General features: G+C 37.7%; 1 protein-coding gene across 2 annotated transcripts in view; it reads right to left on the bottom strand.

Moving 5' to 3' along the window:
• Window positions 1-16,776, bottom strand: part of LOC148847685 (mitochondrial import inner membrane translocase subunit TIM22-4-like) — a 37,100-nt gene extending 20,324 nt beyond the window's left edge. Inside the window, exons 1-2 of one of the 2 annotated variants that reach the window (XM_088952610.1) lie at window positions 16,390-16,776; window positions 10,403-10,560 (exon numbers count right to left, since the gene is read on the bottom strand). The gene's annotated coding sequence lies outside the window, so the exon portion shown is untranslated. The remainder of the gene's footprint in view (window positions 1-10,402; window positions 10,561-16,389) is intronic. The other variant, XM_088952611.1, reaches the window with a different exon arrangement.
• Between the last annotated feature and the right edge of the window lie 252 nt (window positions 16,777-17,028).

Here is a 17,028-nt window from a genome sequence, read left to right as displayed (position 1 = left end):
ATTTTTTGTTTGTATTTAGGATACTAGTTAGGGAAGCTAGGAAACTGGAGAAGCTGATGAGAGATTTCTTATGGGAGCCAAGACAAGAAAAAAAGGATCACTTGATTAATTGGGAAATTGTGTGCAGAAGTAAAGAAGATGGAGGTTTGGGACTTGGGAGGGTAATTGGAAAAAATCAATCTCTATTAGGGAAATGGTTGTGGTGATGGCCATTGGAAAGAGAGAGATTATGGCATGAGGTGGTAGGAAGCATTCATGAAAGGTCAGAGAATGGATGGGATGCTGGTGTATCAAGGCGGGCTAACCTAGTAGCACCTTGGAAGGCCATTCACAACACCCTTCCTCAATTCCTAAAATTTATAAGGTATGAAGTTTGTTCTGGCAACGCTGTTCTTTTTTGGGAGGATATTTGGGTAGGAGACACACCTTTAAAGAATATGCTCCCTTTGCTATTTTTTGTTTCTATGTACAAAAAAGAGGTGGTCTCAAAATTTGTCTCACCTTTGGGAACACCCTTAGATCCTACTTGGGATTTTGGGTTTCATAGAGGACTTAGGGATGATGAAATTGAATCTCTTTATGTCTTGCTTGGTTGTCTTAATCAGGTTTGTTTGGATCCCTCCAAGCCAGATAAGAGGGTAGAGACTCCTAGACCCAATGGAACCTTCACTTGTGCTTCTTTCTTCAAGTCCATCTCTCAACTTTCTACTCACCAACCCTTTCCGTCAAAAGAAATTTGGTGCAAGCCAGTTCCCCCAAAAATTATGGCGTTTTGTTGGGAAATATTCCATGGGAAAGTAAACACTCTAGATAACCTACAAAAGAGAAGACATTTCCTCTGTATTTCTCCTAATTGGTGTATCCTCTGTAGAGCTCACGGTGAGGATTGTTACCAACTATTAATATCTTGTCCCTTTTCTGCAAACCTTTGGGCTTGGCTACTTTCGTGGTTTGAGAGTAGTTGGATTCTACCAGCAGAAGTACACATGCTCTTCAACCATTCTACCTTTTATTGGCCTACAAAAATAAGGAGAATTATGTGAAAATGTGCTCGTGTTGCCTTGATTTGGACTCTTTGGGAAGAAAGGAATGCTAGAATTTTTCAAGAAAAGGAAAGGTACAGTCAGAAATTGAAAGACTGTGTGGTGAATAGGGCAATACCTTGGCTGAAGACCTTGGAAATCTTTCATCAATTCTCTTTTAATGACCTTTGGAGAAATTGGTCAGCAATAGCGAGGTGTTCATCCCTAAAGGATAAATCAATTACAAGCTAGTCTCCTCCATCTGAAGGCTCACTGAAGTTGAACTTTGATGGAAGTAGCATGGGTAATCCAAGATTATCCGGAATGGGGGGCGCTTTGAGAAATGAGAAGGGAGAGATTTTGTTGCTCTACTCAGGTCCCTTCGGAATTAGAAACTCCATCAGGGAAAAACTATTAGCTGCTATACTAGGGGTGCAATTTGCAAACCAGCTGGGGATACAACACCTAACAATCGAGGGGAATTTCAAAGTGGTGGTGGGTTGGTTGAAAAATCCTGAAGAGGCTATGTGGCGTTACAAGAATGAAATGAAGAAATTTAGTTGGTTGACAAGGAATATGTTGGTCACTGTACAGTGGGTGGGGAGATCAGCAAATACTTTGTCAAATGTGTTTGCCAAGCAAGGGGTAAATAGGGAAGAATTGTTTTGGGCTCAGTTTTTATTCTTGCTTTTCTTTCCTAGTTTACTTGTAAGATTCAAGGAGGGGCTGCAGCTCGCACCTCTCCCTGGGATATTGTATGAACTCACTCTAAATCTGTTTATGAATTAAAAAAGTTATTATCATTCATCAAAAAAAAGTATGAATAATCTAGAAAAATCAAGTACAATGATGGTTTGAAAGGAAAGAGGAACTTGTGCAAATAGGAAATTCCAAGGAAATTTAAAGATATATCAATTAGACCTCCAATGAACTACAAGTTATTTGTTTGAGTGACACATGAGAAAATAGAATTTGTCAATTGATTCACTTTGGTGGTGGCTGAGAGTTCTACTTTTCCCTGAAAGGCCTTAGGCTGAATCCATTAAACATCAAACATAGTTACATCCCTATTCCACCAAAATGTGTCTAAGAAAAATAGGAGGATCATGCCACCATTCATTACAAATTTACAATGGGTAGCTTAGGCTAGGTTTGATTTGGTAGAAAATAAGAGAGAAACAGAATCTACAAACCAAAGGCAGCCTTTTGAATATGACAGGCTAAGAGATGTTCAGATCTCTTACAAGAATGAGGAACAAATTTATAACTGATGGGGACAAGTTCATTTATAGGACTCCTACATTCCAAAATGGTAATTTAGATTAGCAGATATCAAATTGCCCATCCAACGGGTAGTTCAATAATCAATTGAGAATCACCTTCAATGCATAGCCTAAGTGTCTTTCCAACTGAATAACTGATTTGCCATACTATGAATAAATAAAATTTATATAAAATATTTAATTGTGTTTTAAATTCTTCTAATTGTAATATTACTACTATCATTAGTGCAAAATGAATTGTAAGATTGTCATGTAATGTTTTCTACAATATTGCTTGGGTTTTTTACAATATAAATGATAAGGTTTGGTAAATTGATGATTTCAGTTACTTTTAGAAAACAGTAGTGAAATCAGTGAAAAGGAGAAGAGTTAAGCTGTATCAGATAACCGCCCTTGTATCTAAGATACAGTGTCTTTGTTTCTTCTCTGCTATGGAACAAGATCTGCAACTGAAATGGGGGGAAACTTTAGAAAATAATTTCTGCCTTTCACTTGATTGAACAATATTGTATTGGTTGGATAAGTTCTGCCTTTTACTAGATTGAACAATCTTGCATTGTTCTCTTTAATAATATTTACCTTACCTTTTTCAGAAAAAAAAAAAACAATCTTGCACTAGTTGAAGAGCTATGAATTTTGGAGTCTTTTGAAATGATGACGCCTCATCTACAAGTCTCTTTTATAGGATTCCAAAGGGGGAGAATCACACAATGTTGTACCGACTTGGAAGCTTCAAAGTCTTGTACCTCTTGGATTCATTTATCCATGTTTCTTTAATGTGATCTGTTATCCTTAGTTCCATTTGAAGTATAAAGAAGAGTGATTTACGAGCTACATAAGATCTACTGCACATCTGAAAAAATCTCTGATTCAAATGCCAAGCAGTTTTTATATAAAGCTTTTCAATATTTTACAGAACTTTTATATTTTGAACTCATAATATTAACATAGCCAATGATACACCGTAACATTTTTTTCAGTAACAAAAAACTTTATTAATGATGTGAATATTTATGAAGTTTTAGATACAATAGGGGAAGTAAAAAGTCTTAACTCCCCATCAACAGAATACAATGACAGAAAGTTAAAAATTAGCCCAAAAGATAGCCTCCCCATTCACCCCCTGCTTGGCCAGCCCATCTGCAAATGAGTTAGCAGTCCTCTTCACCCAGCTATATTGTATCTCAATGTCTCTACCCAGCCAACTGAACTTTTTTCTTTTCATTGTTATAGCTCCACAAGCCACTGTCCTCTTCCTTCAGCCAGCTAATCACCACCTTCGAGTCACCTTCCAGGACCAAACATCTGAAATTTAATTCCCTTGCTCTTTGAATTCCTTCCAAAGCTGCAAGGATCTCAGCCTTAAGAGAGTCTCCTTCCCCAATGGGGCCTGAGAACAAAGCAATAACAACCCCTTCCTCATTCCTGAATACTCCCCCGATCCCAGAAGGCCCTGGATTCCTCAAACTACTGCCATCAAAATTCAGTTTTATAAATCCAGAGGAGGGGACCATGAGGGACTAGGAGTCCTCTTACACAAAGCAGAGGTAGCTCTCTCTTTCCAATTTCTTAATAAGTCTGCCACAGGAAAGTCTGAGAACAGCTCCAAAGGTTTTAGCCAATGGACAGCCCTTAAAAGTATTAGATCTAATAGGTTTTCCAGGGTTCTTTCCTTGTATTAAAAAAATCGTGAGTTTCTTTCTTCCAATAGGGACCAACATACAGCTGCCCTAATGCTCCTCCACATAATCTTCCCTCTCTTCTTAGGCCATCTGAAATACGTAGGAGAGAACAGAGTTTGGACACTCTTGGGGGGATTCCAAGAACACCCAAAGAGGGAAAGATCCCACTCCCATACAGTTTTAGTGACCTTACAAGAAACCGTAAAGTGATAACTAGTTTCCCCATTAGCTTTACATAGAGTTTACCAATTAGGATGTTTACTTCATAAACAAGATGTCCATTTTAGCCAATGGACATCCGTAACATTCTTTTAATTACTTCATAAACCAATGTTTTTGTTAGTTTCTTTTTTTATTAGGGTTCTAATGATACAGAACTGAAGTTTGAAAATTTTTAAGACGAACAGTGAAGAATTAGAGAAATCAGAATTGATGACTTCACCTTGTAATCAAGGAACACCAATCAATTGCAGGTATGTCCTCCTCCTTGTCGTCTCTTACTCTCTTTTTCCAAAAACCAAATTAGTATGGGAATGAACTATGGGAAGAACTCTATGGAATTCAAGGAGTATGGGAAAGCCCTTGGTGCTTGGGTGGAGATTTCAATGTAATAAGGTTTCTAAATGAGTCAAACAATCCCCAACAATCTATCACAACTAGCATGAGGAGGTTCAGTGGATTTATAAACAGTTGTAATCTGAAGGAGTTCCCTATGCTATAGGCTAACTTCACTTGGTCCAATTTCCAAGAGAATCCATCTTGTTCAAAACTGGATAGATTCATTTTCAATGAAAGTTGGGAAGTACACTGGAGGGGTTTGGTGGCTAGAGCTCTGCCTAGAATTACCTAAGATCATTGTCCCATAGAGCTAGGCCAAGAGACCTTTTTGGGATTGGACCTAAACCCTTTAGGTTCGAGAACATGTGGTTGACACATCCGGACTTTGTGCTTAAGTGAAGGAGTGGTGGAGAGAAGAGATTGGGAGAGTGAAGTGGAAAGGGGTTAGATTCCACAAGAAATTAAAAAGTCTGAAATCAAAAATAAAAGATTGGAACATGGAGGAATTCGAGAGATTGGAAGAGCTAAAAGCCAAATTGTCAACCTAAATTAAGGATTTAGATTCAAAGGACCATTAGTGCACAAGAAAAAGAATTGAGATGGAAGTTGAAGAAAGATTTGGAAGAGGTCCTGTTGAGGGAGAAGATATCTTGGAGGCAAAAATCTAAGCATAAATGGATCAAAGAAGGGGATGGGAATACCAAGTTCTTTCATGCTATGGCCAATGGGAGAAGAAGAAAAAATCTTGTGGCCAGTGTTTTAAAAGCGCAAGGCACAAAGGAGGCGCAGAGGTCAATTTGCTCTTGAGGCGCAAGGCGCAAGGTGAGGTGCACATCTTTTTGAAGCAAGGCGCAAAAATATGAAAAAAATGTTAAAAAATAAAAATTGTCAGAAAATTCAAAAAAAAAAAACCAAAAATTTCAAAAAGTAAAAATTATTAAACATAATATTAATAAAAAATATAAACTTAAATTTTAAAATAAATATTTTAAAAAACCTATTGTCTAAAATTAAAATACATAAATATAAGATGTAAAACATATTCAAATGAGAATTTAAAAATAAAATCAAACATATAAAACATTTTCAAGCATGTAAAACCTCTAATCTCTTTTTTCACTCAGTTGCATTACTTCAAGTAGCTAATGTAATAACATATTACATTTCTCATTCTACGAGCTGCCTTTGTGCCATGCCCCTCGAGGTAAGCCCAAACAAGTCCATGCTATGTATTAAATTCTTAATTCTAACATGGACTTGTTTGGGCTTGCCTCGAGGGGCGTGGCATGGGGTATGGGGGCGGAGCCCTCAGCCCAGTAGCTATGTTAAAAAAGAAAAAAAAGCAAAGAAGGCATCAAATTTTCAAAAGGCGCACGCTTGGGCCGAGGCGCAAGGCATTAGGCGTGCGCCTTTTGAAAGGGCTGCACCTAGGACCTAGGCGAGGCACTTACCCTAAAGTGTGCCTCGCCTGTGCGCCTAGGCACGCCTTTTAAATCATTGTTTGTGGCCAAGATTAAGGTTGAAGGAGTAGAAATTGAGTCACAAGAGGAGATAGCCAACTGCTTTGCAACTCGCTTCAAATCCATTTTGAGTAGGCCGCTGGAGAGACGAGTGAGAGTGGAAGATCTATATTGGCCAAGTCTATCAGCCGTTGAGGCGGATTGGTTGGAAAGAAACTTTGAAGAGGAAGAGATAGGACAAGTTGCTTTCTCTATGGACAGGTCAAAGGCTCCTGGACCAAATGGTTTTACCATGGCTTTCTATCAAGAGTGTTGGGACATTATCAAAGAAGATTTGTTTGAGGTGTTTAGGGAGGTTGAAAACAACCATGTGACTAGTCGCGGAGTTATTGCCACTTTCTTAGCTCTCATCCCGAAGAGATTAGATGCCTAACACCCTAAAGATTTCAGGCCCATTAGTTTGGTGAATAGCATCTATAAGGTTGTAGCATAAGTGCTTTCTTTAAGGATTAAAAAGGTCCTCCCGTCTCTCATTACTCAAACCCAAGGAGCCTTTGTACAAGATAGGCATATTATAGACCAGATATGAATGTTTGGAGAAAATGAGGAGATCAGGCAATCAAGGTTTTATTTGTAAGTTGGGCATTGAGAAGGCTTATGACTCAGTGGATTGAGATTTTCTATTATAAGTGCTAAGAAAATGTGGATTTGGGGATAGATGGTACAGGTGGGTGAGTGGATGCATAACATCTTACCAGTTTTTAGTTCTAGTTAATGGAGGGGTCAAGGATCTCTTCCCAGCATGTAGAGGGCTCAGGCAAGGAGATCCCCTTTCACCCTTTTTGTTCACACTTGTGGTAGATATGCTTAGTAGAATGATTTCTAAAGCAGATAAAGAAGGGCTAATAAGTGGTTGGAGGATAGGCAAGAATAATGCCTGGGTACTCATCTTCAGTTCACCGATAATATCGTCATTTTTGTGAAGGGGGAGACTTAGTGAGAGTCAGGAACCTAAAAGATCGTCTTAAATCCTTTGAGTCTGCTTCAAACTAACAATTAACTTTGACAAAAGTTGTGTGGTGGGAATCAATTTGGAAGTTTGGGAGGTAGAGGCTATAGCAGGTTGTCTAGAGTGTTCCATGTCTGATTGGCCTTTAACCTACTTGGGTCTTCCATTAGGAGCTAACCCAAAAGAAAGTCAGTTTTGGTATCCAGTTGTTGAAAAGTTTGATAAGAGGTTAGCTTCTTGGAAAAAAAAGTTACATTTGGATAAGGGGTAGAGTAACCTTGATTAGGGCAACACTTGCTAGTCTTCCGATTTATTTTCTTTCAGTATTCAAGATGCCCTCAAGGGAAGCCAAGAAGCTAGAAAAGGTGATGAGGGATTTCTTGTGGGAGCCAAGGGAAGAGAAGGATCATTTGATTAGGTAGGAGATAGTCAATAGGAAGGAAGAAGGGGGATTAGGATTGGGAAACCTAGTTCTTAAGAATGAAGCTCTACTAGGGAAGCGGTATTGGAGATGGCCATTGAAAAGAGAGAGGTTGTGGCACAAGGTGGTGAATAGTATTAATGATTATTCGCAGAATGATTGGGATGTTGGGGTATCTCAATAGGTGACTCTTGCAACACACTGGAAGGCTATACACAGAATCCTTCCCCATTTTCTCAATCTGGTTAGGTATGATGTTAATTCTGGAAACAATGTTCTTTTCTAGGAAGACATTTGGGTAGGCAATCAACCTCTTAAAGACCTTTTTCCCTCTCTTTACTCTCTTTCCCTTTATAGGGAAGAGCTGGTTTCCAATTTTATTTCCTTCTCAACTTCTTTTGTGGCCCTAAACTGGGCTTTTAGTTTCCGTAGAGGGTTACATGATGATGAAAGTGCTTGTGTTTCAAAACTATTGTCTTCACTTGAACCTATTTGTTCAGATCCCTTCAAACTTGACACAAGAATTTGGACACCTAACCCCAAAGGCTTTTTCACTTGCTCCTCTTTCTTCAAGTCCCTTTGCTCCACTTCTGCACCCCAGAACTTCCCAGTTAAAGAATTCTAGACTAGTCCCATTCCCCCAAAGATTGTTGTTTTTTGTTGGGAAGTTTATTTTGGTAAGATTAATACCTTTGAAAACTTGCAAAAGAGGATACCAAAATGGTGCTTATCCCCTAATTGGTGTGTTCTTTGTAAATCTCAGAATGAGGACTATCACCACTTATTGATCTCTTGCTCCTTTGCTACAGCTTTATGGAATTGGAGTTCTATATTGTTTGAGTGTAGGTGGAACCTGCCATCTGATACTAGCTTATTGTTTAGCCCGTCTATCTTTGAATGGCATACAAATAGAGGGAGAATTATGTGAAGGTGCATGAGAGCAGCTTTGTTATGGACAGTTTGGGAAGAAAGGAACACTAGAATTTTTTGTGAAAAAGAAATGAGCTTCTCAAAAGTTAAAGAATGTACTCTGACAAGGGCAATTCAGTGGCTAAAAACTCTAAAGCTCTTTGATGCTTTTAATGACCTATGGAGAAGCTGGTTAGCAGTGGCTAATACTTCTACCAAGAAGGAAAGAAATGTGGTTGAATGGATGCCACCAGGGAAGGAGTTTATTAAGCTAAACTTTGATGGAAGTAGCCGAGGAAATCCAGGATCTTCAAGCATAGGAGTGCTGAGAAACAAAGACAATAGCATTATATTTTTGTACTCAGGTCCTGTGGGTGTGGAAGTCTCTTTAAGGGTCGAATTACTTGTTCTTGTACAAGGAATCCAGCTTGCAAATCAGCTAGGCATAGAGCATCTGATTATTGAAGGGGATTCCTAGGTGATAATGAGTTGGCTAAAGGATCCGGACATTGTGATCTAGGTTTTAGAGATCTTCTCAAAAAGGTTAAATGGCTAACAAGGAATATGACAATCAGAGTTCAGTAGGTAGGCAGATCAGCAAACTCAATGGCTGATTCACTTGCAAAACAGGGGGTTTTTTGGGCTACTTTACTTTGGGCTTCTGTGTAATTTCTTTTGTACTTATAATTCTGTAACTAGTTTTAAAGGAAAGGTCGCATCTTGTGCCTTTCCATGGGTTACATGTAACTCTTATTTGCTGGTTTAATAAAATCTTACTCATTTATCAAAAAAAAAAAAAATAGAGGATCAGTGCCCTCTTTATCTGAGATAGGAAATAACCCTCTCTGCTTCAGAAATTTCTGATTCTTTTCCTTCCTTTTTTAGGAACAAACAGGGGCTCCGCTCCTTCACAGGGGCTCTGCCCCTTCATCATTTTCAAGTTTCTATTTGTGCATTCTTTTTTTAAGACAAGAACAGGGGCTTCACCCTTCTCCTTCATCATTTTTTTGGGGTTTTGCTTTCTTTTTTCTGAGACAAAAAACAGAGGCTCTGCCCTTTCTTCTCCTTATTTGTTGTTTTTTTTTTGTTCTTTTTTTTCTATGACAAAAACTGAGGCTTAGCCCCTTCTTTTCTTAGACAACAGTGATTTCTGAGACACTACCTTTAAAACATTAGGAAGAAAAGGGCTATTTTTTAGACATTAACCTTGAAACATTAGGAAGAGAAGATTTATTTCTGAGACACAAGCCTTGAAACACTAGGATAAGCAAGGTTGCCTCTGAGACACTAGGTGACTAAGTGCTTCCCTGTCGCCTAGGTTCACCTTGGCACCTTAAAACTGTGGAGTAAGATAGTTTTGCCTAGGCTAGCTCAGCATAAGGAAGTATTGATGGGGCTTCTTTGAAGTTTCTCAATGCTTCCCCTTTTAGCTGTGCATAACCCACTTCAAAAAACATAAACCCAGGAGACAAGATTATCCCACACTTGGCAGGGATTCAGTTTCTTTTGGAGAGGGCAAGAACTTCTTTTTTTTTCTTTTTTCTTCTTTTTTCTTCTTTTCTTTTTTTTTTCTTTTTTTCTTTTTCTTTTTCTTTTTTCTTGTCTGAGAGTGCCAAAACCCAAAGGTGTAGATTAGAAGAGAAATGTCAACAGGGGGGACTCTAGTCTCATTTTCTTATTCTTGGAGTCACATAGGAGCAATCAGCCACCCACCCATTTGGAGTCAAAATCAGATGACCATGGAAGCTTGCGACCTAGGAGATAAAAATAACTCTACAAAAGAAAATAAACAAGAGAAATAATATTTGAGAAAGTGGGATGAATAGCAACCTTGATGACAATAGAAAAATGTAGAAACAAAACTGAGAATCAGAGAAAATGCAGAAAATTGCAGGAAATTGTATGGAAATGTATAAAATTGCAGAGCATTTGTAGAAATGCAAAAAATGCAGGGAAATTGCAGAAAAAATGCAGTGAAAAACCATAAACAGAACCTCCTTCTCAGGTTCAAGTTTTCATATTTACGTAGGAAAACATTGAAGAGGTATATCAAACTACCTTAGACAGTGCGATTACATCAGCCAGATAAACAGAAGTTAACTCTTAGTGAGTTGCCATCAACATTTCTTCTGACATTCTGCGTTAACCTTTCTTCCAAATGTTATTCTGTCCATACTCTACTTGTAGCATTCAAGTTTTGCTACTTTGTAGTGCATCTGTATACATGATGTAACAATTCCTTTACATAAATGAAATCTTAAGCATAGCATATCAGATTTGCAGAATTGGCATAGCTTTCCATATATGATTTCTATCACATAACCCACTTAAATGTATATTAGAAAAAATACTCATAGATGCCAACTAAAAGCCAGCCACTAAATTGTGATATATGAATATAAAACAAATGATAACAAATATTCAAATTCCACACATATCATTTGCTATTGTGATGCAAGAATATGAACAAGAATTGACACTAGGAGAAAAAACAACTTATAAATATTATATATTCAGCCAAAAAAAACAGAAGTTCTGGAAAAATACATAAATTGATAAAAATGACTACAAAAGGCATAGAAACAAGTGAATTGAGAGCTGATTAATCGAGCAAACAGAATTAGTAGTATTGTTTGGGATATTTGAAGGCCAAGACCAGTAGAAACAGATAGGATTTTCATCCATTTGCTCTTGTACAAACAAACCACAAAGGATTATTTTGTATTGGTGTACCTAGCAACCACTACACTAGGCTATTCACTGGACTGGAGTTGCATCCATTGAATTAGATTTATGATCGTTTTCAATTCAGCTCCTCATTCTCACCATTTTGTTTCTTTGTTTGACTGTAGTAACTTGTATACTATATTTTCTTGTTGAACTTCTTATATACTCCATAAAAGAGTCTGAACACCAAGCACCACGCGGTTGTATTTGTGATGTTCTGTTACAAGATAACATGTTGGGTTTTTTATATGGCTGGAGGTCTCTGCCTACTTATTATCAAGGTGTCACCTAGGCGACTAGGTGCCCTTGGCTGGGCGCCTTGCCCAAACGCCCTGAGATATAGCAACTAGTTGCCCATCTAGAGGACTAAGCACCTGCCTAAGCAATAAAAATGACAAGGAAAGCACCTTATTATAATATCATTTTACTGCATCTTATTAATATGTGTTGTAATGTAATACATTCTATTATACACTATTTTATATCATTTAGACTTTGTTATAATGTTTTACTATTGAAATTTAAAAGATCAAAGGATCTTGAGAAGAGAAAAAGAAAGTATGAATAAATAGATGTATAGAGTGGTTTCGTTTTTTCTATTCTCTCTCCCTCTCATCAATTAAATAAAATAGCACTCCAGCCTTTTTTTTCTATTTTACTTTCCATCTTGAAATTTTATCTTATAAAGTTAATGGCCTTCTTTAGTTGCTAATTGATACTAAATACTTATAATAGCAGCGTTTAAAAGATTTTTATCTTTTAGATAGGATAATTTGCCACATTTTTAGAGGAAATTTAATGTTCTTAATAAAGAGACTTACTATTGTTTCAATTGATATGCATGCTAAATGGTCAAGGCAGTCTCTAGTCGTCTACAAAGTATGGTCAAACTGAAGACAGCAGAATATGGTTGGTGTCTTTCCCTAGTTGAAGGTGCATTATTATCACTTCTATTTGGCCATACTGTTTTTGTTTGTCTTCAGTTTACCTGTACTGGTTGTGTTTCCCAGTATTCTTTGTGTAATATTGTTGTGTGGTTAGAATCTACTCAGGTCTAGAATTATAAGATTTAGAGACATGAGTTAATAGGATGATCAACTACTATGACTTCTGCAGCAACCATATTAATCTTTTTTTTATCAAAAACAGAACTTCATTAGAAATATTTAAAAATTACAAGATAGGGAGAGGTAAACTTTCTTAACTCTCCACGGACATACATCTATTACAGTTGAGCCCAAAATAATTGGTTCCTCCCCACCCCTTGTTTTGCTAAGACATCAGCAAGACCATTTGCTGCCCTTTTAACCCAACTGAAGTGCACTTCCATTTCTCCAGTCATCCACTTGAATCTCTTTTTTTCATTATTGAAAGTCCAGAAACCTTTTTCTTCCTTTTGCAACCACTCCAATACCAACTTTGAATCACCAACAATCAGCTTTCTTACATTCAAATCTTTTGCATTTTGCAATCCTTCCAATGACAGCCATAACCTCAGCCCTTAGGGAGTCACCTACTCCAATTGGGCATGAATATAGACCAATGATCTTGCCTTCACTATCCCTAAACACCCCACCAATACCAGATGGGCTTGGATTTCCTGCACTACTCCCATCAAAATTCAGCTTGATGTAGTCAACTGTTAGAGGAGACCAAGCAGGGCTTATATTAAATTTTTGGCAATCAAAACTAGCCACTTCCTTCCATTTGTTCATGATATCACCTGTTGAGAAATCAGCAAACATCTCCATAGATTTTATCCAATGAACCACTCTTACCATAATGGTTTCAATGCCAGTTTCTCTTATTCTTTCCTTGTCTAAGAATAGTCTTGCATTTCTTTTTTCCCATATAGTCCAGCTCACAGCCGTCCTTACACATCTCCATAACACTCGCCCCCTTTTCTTTGGCCATCTCAAGAAAGTAGGAGCAAATAGTCAAGGGAGACCACCTACACCCAAACAACAAGAAAAACTATTCCCAAATAAAAAGCTACAAAAAGGCAGGAAATCAATAAGTGAGCAAGTTTTTTTAATAGATAAAAATTCAATTGATTTCATTAGAAGCAAATGATAAGGAGTCTGTTACAAGCATCCTGCATCCCAATATGAGGTGCGTAGTGCAGCCTCACTCATTAATACAGAAACATCATAAAGTTACAAGTGGGCCCAGTACAACCGATCCCTAGTTACTTCTTGTTTAACTAGGGAATCAGAAAAAGCATTTGCCTCCCTCCCCACCCATTGTATAGTTACATCCATCTGCTAAGTTATCCATTTGAATTTCTTCATTTCATTTCTGTAAGCCCAAATCACTGAATCTGGATTTTTTAGCCAACCCACCACCACCTTGGAGTTCTCTTCTATCACCAAATTTTCCAATCCTAACTCTCTTGCAATCTCTACTCCTTGTAAGTGAAAGCAAGTTTCTCCACTAGCCTTACACATAACACACCAATGTGGGGATAAGCACCAATTAGTTCGTTCCCTTGGGAGTAAATTGCAAGTATTAATTCATTCTAAGAAGACTTCCCAACAAAAACCTCCAACTCTTGGAGGGATGGGATTACCCCATACCTCCTTCACCAGGAAAGGTACCCCCAAAGAGTCAAGAAGTTGAATCAAGGCCTTAAAGTAAGAAGCACAAGAAAAGACCCAGAGGAGGATAGGATCCAAATACGACTGTTAGAGGAATCCAAGTAAACCCACCATTAAGGATGCAACCATATTAATTACCTTAATTGTAAGTTTGTAACCATACTTGTACAATCCAGACCAGGCTTGTCTAGACCTAGCCCCAATTGTCATGTTACACATTAAGTATTTACATATAAGATAATTTTCATGGTTCTAAGTCTAAACTTCTTGCCTAAGGCCATGGATTGGGAAATGAAGGCCGCATGTCCAACTTAGAAGGTGGACAATCATCTAGAGAAGCCTAACCAATCCACTAATCTCTAAATCAACAGAACTTTTAAAGTAATCATTCATTGAAAGGTACACCCTTATCAACCTCTAAAATGCAGCAGCCTCTAACTCTACCCATTTGCTAATGTTGTTCATTCATTCATTCCAATAAAATATCTTCTTAAAAAGCAATTGAAGTTATAAAATCATTATTTTTATGTGAGAAATGAGAATTTAAGAACTTAACATGGACTTGTTCGGGTTTGCCTCGAAGGGCATGGTACAAAGGTGACTCATATGATCAATAATGCAATATGTTTTACATCACATTAGCTACTTGAAGCAATGCAATTGAGGATAAAAAAGAGATTGTGGGTTTTACATGCTTGAAAATGCTTTATATGTTTGCTTTTGTTTTTAAATTTTCATTTGAATACGGTTTACATGTTATGTTTACGTACTTTAATTTTATATAATGGGTTTTTTAAAACATTTATTTTAAAATTTAAGTTTATATTTTGTATTAACATTATGTTTAATATTTTTTGCATTTTAAACTTGGCATTTTTTTATTTTTCTGACTTTTTTATTTTTTAGCTTCTTTTTTGTAGTTTTGCACCTTGCTTCAAAAAGGCACATGCCTCACCTTGCGCCTCGGGCGCAAATTGGCCCTTGTGCTTTTAAAAAACTAAAGCTAAGCAATGACCCAATAGGTATCCTCAACCCAACCCACCATAACTCTTTTCCCCTAACCCCAATGGGTTACTCTATCCATATTTGACTTGCGTGATAGATGGGTGGATTTCAAGTGAGTGGGTTGGGTAGGTCAAATGGATTGGGTGAAAAATTACCACCCCTACAATAGAATAACTTGGTTCATAGAGAAAGGTGTCAGCAGTATTGTTCTCTAAAGCTAGAAGGTTTAAACACAAACACAAACAAAAATAGATGAGCTATCATAGAAAACCATGGATAACTAAGAACATGGTTGAAAATATGGATTGAACACACAAAATCTCTTCCTCCAACATATAATGAGTTAAAGCCACTGTAAGAGCATAAACATGTGAACCAACAGAGACCCGGTTTAATCCATTATGAACCTAAACTGTCAAACTGATCCAATAACCAAACAACAATTCAGAGCAAATTATAGGAGTAATGTAAAAATAAACTAGTGGCCGACAGCTAACCACCTTAGCTGACATGGCCTGGAAGATTCTAGAAACCTGAATTCACTTAAGAAAAGAGGAGGAGAGTATAAACAATAGAAATATCCTAGAATCTAAGGGGGGGTCTGGCTGTCTTTCACTTTCTCACACACCCTCTCAGTCTCTCCCTTTCCCTCTCCAAAGAGTAAGTTGTGCAGCCCCTCCGGGGTCTGACCACTACCTTTCCTCCTCCGACCAACCCTGCCATCTTCCCTCAGTCGTTTGGATAACATTGGCCACCGCTAATCCATGTTGAAACACCCACCAAGGGTACAATCATTCCTGGCAACTTGAAATCTTTTTTGGATTCAACAAGCAATGCATTTGCATGGAAAAGGTCAGTAAAATGTTTCTCTGAAAAAGGAAACCAGGAAGACATTGTGCTTTCAACTTAATTAATGCCACTGAGCAAGGTACTCTCAATTCTCAGCCTGGTTTCACGTCCCCAATGACCAAATATCCTTCAATTTTTTTTTCTTCACTTGATTGCTTTATATATTTTTCTATTTGTTTTTAGAACTGGGTTTTCTTGGTTTCTGCTTCGTAGTTCATTTCTGTCTCTTTTTCTTCTTCTTTCATGAAGACCCATTTCCATTTGGTAAAACTTTCCAAAGCATCATTTGCTTTGTTGGGATTTCCGAGTTCAGCTTCTACAATGGTTGGTTCAATTTCCAAAAGAAGGGCACGTTGTTACGACTGCTTTGAAGTTTGAAAGAATCTATCTTCATGATTGTTTAATGAAAATTTTTGAGTTGAAACTTGTTGTAGTTGAGATCTTACTGGGCTGGTTGATTTACAAATAAATATTGCAAAAAAACTGCAGATACGGAGGTTTCGTTCCTAAAATATAAAAAAAATTAGAGTGGCTTTCCTTATGTTCTTAGCACTAACATGCCTTGAAACAAAATCTCTAGGATTGGAATCGGATGAATGAGTTTCCGATGGAATTCTAACTCGAATTCTGGGACAATACAAGAGAATGGCTTACTCATGATTTATTCCGCAGAACAGAAGAGACATCAAAATTGAAAGAAATTCGGAAAACAGTCATGACACAGTTAAAATGATTACAAGGGCAGAGGGAGAGATGAATTGTTATTTCTAATGAGAACTGTGTCAGGTAAATCCCCAATACAAAACACAGGAACCGTGAAAAGAAAACGCAGTTCAACTTCGTTTTGCTCAGTGAAGAAGGAAAGACCTGAGGTTGTTTGGAGCAAACTGTGAGAAGAAAACGCAGTTCAACTTCGCTTTGCACGGCGTCTGAGAAAGAGGACGATGAATACAGAGATTCCGTGAGATGATAAGCGGCGAGTTGGAAGGGAGAAGGGTCGTCGCCTCGTCGGTGGTGCTGAAGATAGAGTTTTAGACAATGGTAGCTTCGAAGCTCTTCTCCTCCTCTGCAAACAGTGAAGAGCGGCGGTTAAGATTGGAGAAAACTCGGAACAATCGACCCTTAAACCTAACGACCCGATGGGCGATGGTACCCTCGATCCAATCCACCTAACCCATTTTCTGACGACCACGATGGGTACTCGATCCGTAGTCGACCCAGAAGGGTATGGATGAGATGCAAATGGGTGAAATTGATGGATCAACTGGAATCACTATTCTTAAATACATAATCACTATTCTTTGATTTTTTTGGGGTAAATTGCTGATTAGTACCTATAATTTGGGGTTAGTGTCACTTTAGTACCTAAGGCTATGTTTGGTTATACTGCAAATTTAATACCTAAGGCTATGTTTGGATTTTACTTCATTTTGCTTCATGTTTTAATTTACTTCATTTGTAGTGCAATCAAACAAAATAAGCTAAATTTTATATGTGTGTGTGTCA

The sequence above is a fragment of the Nelumbo lutea genome, chromosome 6 (genome assembly GCF_056320005.1).
Source record: "Nelumbo lutea isolate HS-2025 chromosome 6, American lotus-T2T, whole genome shotgun sequence".
Lineage (NCBI taxonomy): Eukaryota > Viridiplantae > Streptophyta > Magnoliopsida > Proteales > Nelumbonaceae > Nelumbo > Nelumbo lutea.
This window is presented reverse-complemented; position numbering and strand designations above follow the sequence as displayed.